This window comes from Pyrgilauda ruficollis, unplaced genomic scaffold, assembly GCF_017590135.1.
Source record: "Pyrgilauda ruficollis isolate IOZ18807 unplaced genomic scaffold, ASM1759013v1 scaffold361, whole genome shotgun sequence".
Taxonomy (NCBI): Eukaryota; Metazoa; Chordata; class Aves; order Passeriformes; family Passeridae; genus Pyrgilauda; species Pyrgilauda ruficollis.
In genome coordinates, this window is record NW_024525057.1 from 64092 (window position 1) to 76542 (window position 12451).

The window sequence follows — 12451 nt, forward strand, 5'->3', positions numbered from 1 at the left end:
CTCCACACACAGAAAAAGGAGATCCCGACCTCAACTCACCCCTTCCTTTGTGCAGAGGGGAAAACAAAAACCAGGCAGAGCCATGTGAGCTGTGCTGAGGAGTTCAGAGCCTTAAAAAGCAGTTATATTTATATTTATATTTATATTTATATTTATATTTATATTTATATCTATATCTATATCTATATCTATATCTATATATCTATGTATCTATATATTTATATTTCTATATATTTCTGTTTCTATTTCTATTTCTATAATTTATTTACGCATATATTTATATTTACTATGCATTTCTATAATTTATATTATATATTTATTTCTACTAAATATAAATATATAATATATGTATAATATATGTTTTAAGGTTGAGTTTCTCCCAACACCAGCCTGGACCAGATACTAAATCCACAATTCTTAATTTTACGGTGGTTAAAGTTAACCAGAGTGGGTAATTTCAAAAAAAAATATGAACATAAGGTTCCTTTACAGCAGAATTTTCTGTAGGGCCAACAGAAATATTTGAAAATTCAGACCCAGAAGATTCTTGTGGCAGCATCGATGTGAAGTTAATGAATTGCATAAATAAATGGGGTTAGGAATAGCATCCAAAAATGTGCAATTAAATAACTTTTTTTTTTTTTTAATTAGCCAAAAAAATCTTCACAGACTCATAGAACCAAAAACTGGTTTGGGTTGGGAAAGAACCTTCAAACCAACCAGGGACACCTCCACTGGTCCAGGTTGCTCCAAGCTCCATCCAACCTGGCCTTGAATATTCTCCATTATTTTCCAACTGTTTGGATGTTTTCACTTGGGGATTTATTAATTATTAATTGAAAAAAAAATTTAATCAAGCCGTTTTCTCTAGGGAAAACAAATAATCACTTTAAGCTACACCTCTGGTTCTTTTTTAAGGCTTTGATAACCTTAAAATACCTGAGCTTGCTTTTTTTAAAGCAAATTTTGTAACCTTAGATGTTCAGTTTCCCACTTTTATGACCAAATCTAAAATCCCTGGAAACGAGAGGCTGGAATAAAATTGCTGACAGCTCTTGAAGGGAAGAATTAGCCCTGAAAACAAAGCAAGGGAGATCATTTAAAGCTCAGCTCTTTGAATTAACACCAAACACGAGGACTGAGGGATTATTTTGCTACGAGCTGGGCTTTTGTCTTCCTCCAGGTGCACCACACTTTGTTTAAGAGACATTTCAAGGTCCTTGCTATCGGGATCTTGGACAAAAAAACACAGCCTGGCTTTATCAGGGTTCCCAGGAACCCGTGAAAAGCAGGAGGAGAGTCAAGGGCAGCACTGAAACCAGGAATTACAACCAGGGAATTACGAGAGCTTTGTTCCTTCTCTGCCTGCATCAACCCCCAATTTTTAATATTTTAATTTTTAATTTCGCTTCATAAGCTGTGTGTTAATCGAAGCAGAAGAATTTGCAGAGTTTCAGAAGGGATTGATGGGGTGGTCACTCTGCCCTCACATTTTGGTGCTAGAAAATGCAATTTTCAGGCAATTTTGGGCATTGGGGTTGGCGTGCTTGCAGCTCCCAGACAGATCCAGAGGTTTCCAGGATCAGGGAATTCCCAGCTCTTCCCCTTGTGCCACAGGTTAAAAACGGATTAATTCCATTCCCTTTGGACACCCTGGTGTTTCACCCAGCATGTGGTGCTTTCCCAGCAGATCATCCCCTTCCCACTGGATTAAAAACCTCTCCATCCCAAAAAATACTCCCTGGGATGTCCAGCCAATGCTTTCTAAGCTCAGCACTTTTCCTTCCTGCCCTGGATTGGGCTGGATCCAGCACTTCTGGATGTTCTCCACCCCCAGAATCTTTCCCCACCATGATTTATCCATCTTGATCATGGAAGATCCCCTTTAATGGACCCCCTCCATCTCCTGGAATGGGAATTTCCACTGGGATCCTGCTCTGGGTGAGGAGGAGGAAATCATCTTCCTCCTTGCCACTCCCTTCCGTGCCAGCAGCCGCCAAAAAGTGAAAAGAAGGAGCTGAAGCCACCCCATGGTGTGGACCCAGAGCTCCAGTGCCACAGCCACAGGAAACTTGTGGGGATGCTTTCCCAAAATATTTTGCCAACCAGATCTGTGGAGCTGGCAGGGCTCCAAGTGGCTCCATCAAAAAAAGGGAATATTATATTACAATATATATATCTATTCTATTATATTCTATTCTATTCCATTCCATCTAGACAGAAATATCTTTTTCCTGAGAGTGGAGGATGTGATTTTCAATTATTGCTCAGCAGATGATATTGATATAGAAATCCATCAGTAACTTCCAGAGTTTTCTTTTTTAAGGAGCACTTCTGAAGTGCCATCAGCTGCAGATCCACCCTGGTGTCCATTTGTGGTGTCACAAACCAGTTTGCATCCAAACTGATGAGCACACCAGCTGGGTTAGCATGCACAGAACAATTCCTCTGGAATTCTGGCCCATGGAAACCCACTCTGAGGAAAAATCCCTGCTTTTTCACACCTCCCTACTACAAATCTAGATAAAAAACTCCTGTTTTATAGAATTACAGGATGATTTGGGTTGGAAGGGGCTTTAAAGATATCTCTGTGGCTGCCCCTGGATCCCTGGCAGTGCCCAAGGCCAGGCTGGACACTGGGGCTGGAGCAGCCTGGGACAGGGGAAGGTGTCCCTGCCATGGCAGGGGTGGAATGGGATCATCTTTAAGGTCCTTTCCAACCCAAACCATTCCATGACTCCATGATTACATGAGTCTCAACCCTTTCCTCTGCTGTATCTCAGTCTCCAGATAAAGCCTTTCCCTGCAAACTCCCAGCTCCCACATGGACCTCCAGGTCCTCAGAAATTCCCTGGATAAATCCCACCTGTGCTGGAGTCTCCATTGCCTTTCCAGCACCAGGATCTGTCTGGCTCCTCCAGAATCCCTTCCCTTCAGCCACAGATTTGTCCCTCCTTTGTTCACAAAATTCACAGATTCCCAGAATTCCCAGAATCCCTGGGTTGGGAGAGACCTTCCAGACCATGGAGTCCAGCCCAGCCCCAAGAGCTCAGCCAAGCCCTGGCCCCCAGTGCCACATCCAGGCTGTGTTAAACACCCCCAGGGATGGTGACTGCAGCACCTCCCCGGGCAGCCATTCCAGAACTTTATCACCTTGCTGGAAAAACTCTTTCCTGCTCTCCAGCCTGCATTCCCTTGGTTTAGCTCCCACACGGGGCAGAGCGAGGTGAGGTTCCAATTCCTCAACACCTGCCTGTGTTTCCAGCACCATTCCCAGCTCAAGGGCCTCAACCTTGCTCAAGAGCCTCACATCCAGCTTGGAAAATAAAATTAAAAAAAAAAAAAAAAAAAACCAGAGGCTTGAAATTGTTTGGCTTTTCCATCAACTAATGGAAAGAGTTATGTCATGGTGGTTAACCCGCAAGATTTCCAAGTGTCGATATATTTGAGATACCAATCTTCATATTCCAAATGCCTGGCACTTCCTGGGATTGAAAAAGCAACAAATATGTTCTCAGTCCCCAAGTAACACCTTCACTTCCACCAATTTTTTCTTCTGCTTTTTTCCCACGTTTATCCCACCACACTGAGCATCCTCAAGGATAACTCCAAGTAACAAAAAGGAAATCTTGGGTTTCAAGCAGAGAAGTTGAGAGATCTGTACTTTGTTCTACGTTTTGACAGTAATTCCATTATTTTTTTAGGCAAATAATTGAGAGTTTGATTTTTTTACAGAGCGTTTAGGAAAACTCAGGAAGCAAAAAGGTGTTTCAGGAGGGTTTTTATAGGTGTCCAAGCACCTAAACCATGGAGAAACCAGTCCCAGCTATGGAGCTGCCTTTGGAAAACCCTCTCCCTGATTCTTTAGGCAGCTCCAAAATTGGGCAGCTCATGCCCAGGCACAGTTTTATTTTTGTTAATCAGTCCATGTCTTTTACCACAGGAGAGCTGATGGATCCTGAGAGCAGAGCTGGCAGGCAGGGACAAGTATTCCCAGTTCAGTTTTGGACTTGCACAGCGATTCCTTCTGGTTTGTTTGGTTTGATCCCTTTCCACTCCCTGAGCCCTTCTCCGTTATATCCTTGGGAAAGTGGAGCTGATCTCTGACCCAGGGCAGGAATTTCCTGCCAGGATTCTCCCAGAGAATTTCCTGGGCTCACTCCTTGCTCCTTTATCTCTCTCAGCTCTCCAAGGTGGAGCCTCTCCCTGTTTTTGGAGTAGCATCTTTCAGCTCTACCTCAGGAGACATTTCTGTCTCCTAGGGTTCTCCCTTTTCCATGGAAACACCTCAGTCTTGCTCCCTGCTCTTTCCCAGGGCTAATCGCATCTCATCCTGGAGGTGTTTAAAGCAAATCTCTCTGCCTGCCCCCAGGGCAGGTTTAAACTGGATATTGGGAAGGATTTGTTCCCCGTGAAGGTGAGGAAGACCTGGAATAAAATTTCCAGAGCAGCTGTGGCTGCCCCTGGATCCGTGGAAGTGCCCAAGGAGCCATGTGGGACAGGGGAAGGTGTCCCTGCCCATGGCAGGGGTTGGAACAAAATTATCTTTAAGGTCCCTTCAGATCCAAACCATTCCATGATTCTGAAGTTTGGATGGCAAACATTCAGCGTTTGAGATTTTCTTGTGTTTGGGGTTATTCCCCACTGGCCCTCAAAACATTTTCTTGGCCTTTGAATGTCCCAGTCATGAGGAAGATTAAAAGCACTGATTGCAAAACCCTGGTAAATCAAATCTGAGTTCTTTACAGACAAACCCAGTTTCTTTCCACAGCATTCTCCTCTTTAATCCCCTCTTGGCAGAACACGCCAAGGTTTGGATAGCAGAGCTCAAATTACCTTCCGTGGTAAATAAAACAAACAAGAAATAAATAAATAAGGGCTCCTTACCCTAAAAACAAACACCCACTGAAAACAGCTTCTCCTTCACCTGGTGCTGCCCAGGTGCCAGAAGATGCCACTTGGATTTTGTAATTCAAGGTGTTCTTTGGCCTCAAATTCTGAATTGAACATCTCCAAACTTGAGCTGTTGTTGGGGCCGGGCTCTGCTCGCAGGGAACAGGGACAGAGAGGGAACAGCCTCAAGCTGGGCCAGGGGAGGTTGAGTTGGATAATTAGGAAAAATTGTAATTAGGAAAAATTGCTTCCTGGAAAAGGCAGTCAGGCCTTGGCAGGGGCTGCCCAGGGAGGTTTGGAGGTGTCCAAGGAAGGTCTGAACGTGGCATTGGGTGTTCTGGGCTGGGTGGGCTTCAGCCGCACGATCTTGGAGGTCTTTTCCAACCTTCATTCTGGGATTTATCCACAGCTTGGGGATTCAAAGCCTCCTCTGCCAGGCCTTTAGCAGGACATGGCATCCAGCAGGATCATTCCCTGAGGAGCCCACGTGGTGCCAGCGCTCACAGGGCTCCTTTTATGCGGCTGAGTACACACAACACCCTTAGCAAACTCATCGCTGAGCTCTCCCTGTGTATTCAGCCTATTATGACCCCAACAAACGGGGATTGTTCACAGGTGAGGAACAATGGGCTGGGATGTGCAGTCAGCTTCTTCCTGGCCTTTTGCACATTTAATTACAATTATCAATTGTTTTACGTATGCATTGGCCAATTTGGGCTCTCTCAGCTTCTTGTAAATTAAATTCAGGTGATCAACACCAAGAAAAACCAAGGAAACCAAAATTCCTTGGCATGGAAATAATTCCTGTAAATTCCTGCATCCTCTGGCCCATAGGAAAGACAACTCTGAGTGAAAGGGAACTCTTAAATTTCTTGGGGTGATGATTTACAGCTGCCTGAGCAAAGGGAGCACTGGTGATGCTTTCAGCTCTCATTGCATAAAGGTGGATTTCATTTTCCAAACCCCACATCCAAACAATGCTCCTCATCCTGCAACCTGTGAATAACTGCTCCAAAGCACAGTAAATACCCTTTGAGATCCTTGAGAGCTACATAAATATGAGCAATTTTCCATGCAAAACCACTGGCAAATTTGAATTCAGTATTAATTAGTTCATGGGAGAGGGAATCCACCAGCAAACAGGAGCTGCTCTGCCACAGAGCATAAAAGTGAGTGCTTGTGTTAACTTGAAAAGGACAAAAGTAGGAAAGTGGGACTGGCAGGAAGGGTCCTGGGGGTGCTGGTGACAGGGCTGGACATGAGCCCAGGGGTGCCCAGGTGGACAGCTGTGCTAATCCCTGTGCTTGTTTGATCATGTTCAGAGCTCCCACACTCCCATGGCAGGGCAGGGTTTTGTTTCAGGAGGGTGGTGCCTACCGAGGGCACGTCCATGTGATTTTTGTATTTGTACATTAAACATTTCCCCAAGATGTAATTCCTTCCCTCCTGCGCTCAGAATAAAGAGGCTTTACGAGGCGAGCTGCCTGCAGAAAGCCAGCAGAGGAGGGCTGTTGGGGCAAGATAGGGCACATGGAAATGTGTCTGAGCTGGCTGCTCCACCCAACCTCTCATCTCGAGAGAAAAAAAGCCCGAAATGTTTCCAAGCAGGCAGCGAGGCCAGGTCTGATGAGCACAGACGGTCTGCAGGCATCTGCCCAAGGAGCTGACGCTTGGCTGGTACATCCTCCTCTGATTTATGGTGTGTGTGTGTGTCTTAAGCCTTAAATTGTTGAGTCTCTGGCTGGCTGCAGTGGGATTACAGGAGGCTCGCGGTGTGTTTGCAGCTCGCAGAGCTGGCGCTGATACCGGGGCTCTTGGCACCCTCTCAACCCCAATCTCACACCTGGCTGAGACAATGAGGGCCTTGTTGCACACATCTCCACCAAGGGCTGTCATCCCACTTCTTCTTCATGTTGGAAGGAGGAAAAAAAAAAAAAAAATAAAGGGAGGACTCAGGGAGTGCTGTCTCCTCAGGAGGCAGGCTGGGACGGAGCTTATCCCTCCTTGCTGTGTGGGAAAATATATCTGAGTTTCTAAAAAGTTTTTGATGTTTCAGAGGTTCAGAATTGCTAAGGGAGAAGGAGAATTTTAGGGGATATTCTGGGGCAGACACCTGAGGGAGAGATGGAGAGAGATTATTTGCAAGGAATGGAGCAACAGGAGAAAGGGGAACAGCTTCAGACTGAGAGTAGGATTAGATTAAATATCAGATATTTGCCTTGGTTGTTCATCCTTGCCCTCGTGCTCTCCCTTCAGCCACTCTTTGTCCTCCAGTTCTTCAGTACAGATGTCTTAGAAGTGCCTCCTGTGGAAGCTGGAATGGTTAAGAACTTTCTCCTGCCCTTTCTGGTTTGTCATTCCTGGTGCTGAGCTGGTGGCAGAGGGAGGCAGGGGGTGCACACCTGTCCTGGGCAGGTTTTTCCATTTAACCTGTTCATGTAGGACAGCTGAGAAGGGGCTGGAGAATTCCTGAGGGAGCTGGGAAGGGGCTGCCATGGGGCACAGCTGGCACTGGATGATTTTGGAGATCTTTCCCAGTCTCGATGTTCCCGGGATTCTCTGACTGTGTCATCCTTGCTTCAGCCTCCATTCTTTACCCCAAAACATCTTCTTGAGCAGAAAAGTAGGGAGGGAAAAAGGAGAGGGAGGCACCTCCACCCTGCTCGTACCCAGCGAGGTGGAAAAGGGTCCAAATTCCACCAAAACACAACTCTTTGCTCTCCTCAGTGACCCAGCTGAGGCTGTGCCCTTGCTGGGCTGGTCTGCAGCAGGAAAACGAGGTTTGAACTGCGTGAGGAGCAGCAGAGACGGCAGAGCTCCTGCTGCCCGTGCCTGCACGCCTGTGCTGCAGCGGCAGGAAAAGGCCCCGGGTGAGAAAGGCAGACAGCAGCTCGATGTTATCTCCTGCAAGCTCTCCCAGGCCAGTGGTGGCCACTCTCCAGCTCTGCTGGGCTCCTGGTGGCTCCTCCAGCCTCCACAAACACAGTCCTGCCTCGGGGCCCAAAAACCCTCCCAGCATCTGCCCGCTGTTTGTCTGGCTTTGCCTCCTCTGTCTCATGCCGCGCTTATCTGGGAGCTCAGGCTGGCTCGGGGAGAGGCGAGGATGGGAAGAGCTGCTGGAGCGTTGGAATTTGAAGTGTAGGGAATTCTCAGGGCTTGTAAGATGGAGCTTAAAATGAAACACGAGGTTTGGTGAGAAAAGGCTTCCGGACTTAGGTGCTAAAAGGAAAAATGTGGGTTTGTGGTTTGAAGTAGGGACGCTTTAAGCAGAATAAAGTTTAGAGGTTTTGAGTGTAAGATATAGAAAACATAAAAAATAGTTACAAAAGTAAATAAAAAATTTGGAAAGAAAGAAGGAAATAGGGATGGGAAGGAAAGGAAAGGAAAGGAAAGGAAAGGAAAGGAAAGGAAAGGAAAGGAAAGGAAAGGAAAGGAAAGGAAAGGAAAGGAAAGGAAAGGAAAGGACTGTAAGTTTGTGTGTTATAACATGATTAGCTAAGAAAGCTCACACTGTACCATGAATCCATAAGATGAAATATTTAAAGATTAAGTAAAAAACATAAATATCCTTGCTAGCAGTGTTTTATTAATCAAGAAATCTTTTAAAAGTCTTGTAACTAGAAGTCTTATGACCCTCTAAGCCATGCAGTAAAGATGTGAGCCAAACTCACCCTTCCTATCCATACAGAAGATAAAAATAAATCATATCATTAAAACAACTCCAAAGTCCCATCTCAAATTCCTTCCAAAATCCCCATACTGGAGGATGGGGGGATGAACCCTTTCCTCTTTAATTCCCTGGCAGGAGGTGCCAGTGCAGCTCCAAAATCATTTTGGGATCACAGTGGGGAAAAAATGAGTAATGCATCATCTTAATTGAACCAGATGAAAGAGCTGCACAAATAAACAAAGGGGTTTTTTTTTTTGGTGCTGTTTTGTTTCTCTGGCGGCCTCAAAATATCAACAACTGCAAAACAACACCAGCAAATGTAGAATTGTGGGTGAATTCAAACTAATTGTTTCCAAATGTTGCTGGGTTTTTTTTTTTTTTTTAATTTTGGAAATGCAGATATTAAAAAAATATTTCAATTCAATAATAATAATAATTCAATTTTTGAAGTTTTTCCACCCTGAGCAAATCCCCAATATAAACAACAGCAACCTTGGTTTTGTGCCATTGCGTTGGGTTTTTACATTAAACATAAAAAATATTTGCTCTTACCCCTATTTAAATAATATTTGCTTACATATCAAGATTATGTTTAGCTTTGAGATCGTTCCTGAAATGGGAAAAGTTCCTTTTACTCAGAGTAAAAGATGACTCTCCTTGCCACAGCTGCCCAAAACTGCTCTGCTCAGCACATTTGGGGCAGTTCAGATATGCTCAGCTGAGTCTCTAAAAACTTTTTGATGTTTCAGAGGCTCAGAATTGCTAAGGGAGAACCAGAATTTTACAGGATATTTTGGGGCAGACAGGCTGGTCATGGGATTGCGTTTAAAAAGAGATTTTAGCAAGCTGGGCTTTTCAAATCCAGACGTTTCTGGTAGCTAAAGGTCAGGTTTTGGTATCTAAAGGTCAATTTTGAAGTTGTTTAATACAGAAAGTGAAACTCCCATTTATGTAAAACATCCAGCATTTCCTGTTCCATAAAAGAAATCTTCCTCAGCCTGGCAAAACAACAGCACTTTGTTGGTTCATACTGGGAATTACTGAATTTCTTCCACACCGGGACATTTTGCAACATCTGACATGTGTTGACACCTCTTTTCTCTACAGGATTACAACTTTCCTTCCACGCTGTTATTCCTCACTCCACCCTTGCTGCTCACACCTCCCTGCACACAAACCTGCAGTCAGGAGAGGGATGGAAGTACACAACATTTTGGGAAGCAGGGCAGGGATTGTCCCTCTGTGCTGAGACTCATCGAGGGCTGTGTCCAGTTCTGCTCCTGCAGGAGAGACCTGGAGGGGCTGGAGCGTGTCCAGGGCAGGGAACGGAGCTGGGAAGGGGCTGAGCCTGGAGCAAAGGAGGCTCAGGGGGCCCTTGTGGCTCTGCACAAGTCCCTGCCAGGAGGGGACAGCCGGGGGGGTCGGGCTCTGCTCCAGGGAACAGGGACAGGAGCAGAGGGAACGGCCTCAGGCTGGGCCAGGGCAGGCTCAGCTGGGACAGCAGCAGGAATTTGCCCATGGAAAGGGTGCTCAGGCCTTGGCAGGGGCTGCCCAGGGAGCTTTGCAGTGCCCATCCCTGCAGGTGTCCCCTGGGGGTGGCACTGAGTGCTCTGGGCTGGGGACAAGGTGGCCATGGGGCACAGCTGGCACTGCCTGGGCTGGGAGGGCTGTGCCAGCCCCAGGGATTTGGGGATTCTGTGTGGTTGTCCCAGGTTTCCCACAGAAGAAGCTCCAGGAGAAGGGGCAGGGACATGTCCAGGACTTGGGACATCAGCAGCTGTCCCCAGGTCTCCTCCCAGCACCACTGACAGGTGAATCCCCTTTTTGGGGCAGTCTGTGGCAGAGTCTGTGTCCAGAGCATTTCTGGCTGATCCCTGAGTATTCCCAGCCCTCTGCCTGCTTCTTCAGGGCTGTCACTTTTGGCACCTTGCTCTGGAAGGACACTGAAGGGTTTCTCTGTGGGTTGATTTGATTTTCTCCTTGTCACCTTTAGAAACACCAGAGAGAAGCACTTGGACACTCAAATCTGCTCCCTTCCCCTTCAGATTTAGAACCAGTTTGTTCTGAGCAGGAACAGCACCCAGGGAGCAGCTGGAGCTGGCCCAGGAGGGATTTAGGGTGGATTTTAGGGAAAGGCTCTTCCCCAGAGGCTGCTGGCACTGCCCAGGCTGCCCAGGGAATGGGCACGGCCCCGAGGCTGCCAGAGCTCCAGGAGCCTTTGGCCAGCGCTGCCAGGGATGCCCAGGCTGGGATTTGGGGGGTCTGGGCAATCTGAGATTGGTGATTCTGTGGGTTTATTCCCACTCAGGATATTCCATCATTCCATCAAATCCAGAAGGACATTTCCTTTAGTCCAGCAGAGGAGATGTTCCAGCTGAGCTGGACCCAGTGAGTTTCTTGTACCCTCATCCCACAGCCTTGAGCAGGGAGATGAGTCCTGGCCTTCCTCCCATGGAGATGAGTCCTGGCCTTCCTCCCATGGAGATGAGTCCTGGCCTTCCCCCCATGGAGATGAGTCCTGGCCTTCCCCCCATGGAGATGAGTCCTGGCCTTCCTCCCTCCTTCCCCCTGGGCTGGGCCCCTCCAGCCCCTCAGCTCCAGGCTGGCTCAGGGGACAGGTCCTGCTGTCACCTCCTGTGGCCATGGGTCGGGTGGAAGGGGCTGCTGAGGGATTTTGGAGAGGAAGCAAAGCATTTCTTTGGGATTTTAGATGGATTTCTGGCATGAGGCTCTGAGCTGGGGCTTTCAGCACAAACTTCTTGGCTTGACTCATTTCCTATCTGGGTTCTGCAGATCTCAGACCAGCCTGTGAGATTTTTGGGGAGCAGATCCCTTAGGAGAGCTTCCAACAAGTCTAGTTTTGTTTAGGATCATAACCAGTTCCTCAGTTGCCTTTTCAACCCCAGTCTGAGCGTGGTTCCAAGTCAGGCTGTCTGTACAAGCAGATGTTCTCGTGGAGAAGACCTCACCTCCCCTTGCAAATCAAAGCTGCACTCTGGAGAGAGCTTTCATTCAGCAGCATTTCTCTCAAGGTGACCTCAGCTGTTCAAGAATGAAGGTTGCATTTGAAATGTCACTTATTTCCTCAGTCTAATGAGCCAGGGTGTCTTTAGATCATCAGAGGTCTGCTCATGACTAAAAGTTGTTTTTAATCCTGATCTGTGATGGGATTTAAAAGAATCCAAGCAGATTTTTGTCCGCCATCCTGAACAAGGGTTTGGGGGGTGACTCAGTGCCCCTGGATGAATTCTCCTTTATTAGTTTCTAGGCTTTCTTCTGAGCACTTGGGATGGCATCATGAAAGTGGAAATGGCTGTTATCTTCAAAGGCCTCTTTTGTGCTGACAAAACTTCACCTTACCCACTGTATTAACAATCTATTGCCATCCTAATTAGTTCACATCAAGGTCAGTGTTTGTTGGGGAATAAAATGACTGTAAGCTCCAGAGAGCAAGTTTTTCTTCCACTGCTTTCATGCTGGAAAAGAGGAGGGAGCAGTGAAAGTGGAAAAGAAGAGATTGATGAGAACTTTTTGTTTATCTTTAGCTAAAGGACTTGGGTATGGAGTAATTAATTCACAGCATCAGGAGCAACCTGTGGGACACCTGAGGCCACGTTGTGTTCACCCATTTATCCCCCAGTGAGCTGCAGAAACTCCTTCACTCCATTCTCCTTTTCTTTAAGGCATTGATTTCCCAGAGGGAATAAAACATCCAAGGGGCTTCCAGCCTCAGATTTGTTTGAAATGCAGACCCAGAGCTGGGAATGTTTTACTGAGACAGGAACTTGTGACAGCCCAGAGCAGCTGGGGCTGCCCCTGGATCCCTGGCAGTGCCCAAGGCCAGGCTGGACACTGGGGCTGGAGCAGCCTGGCACAGTGGAAGGTGTC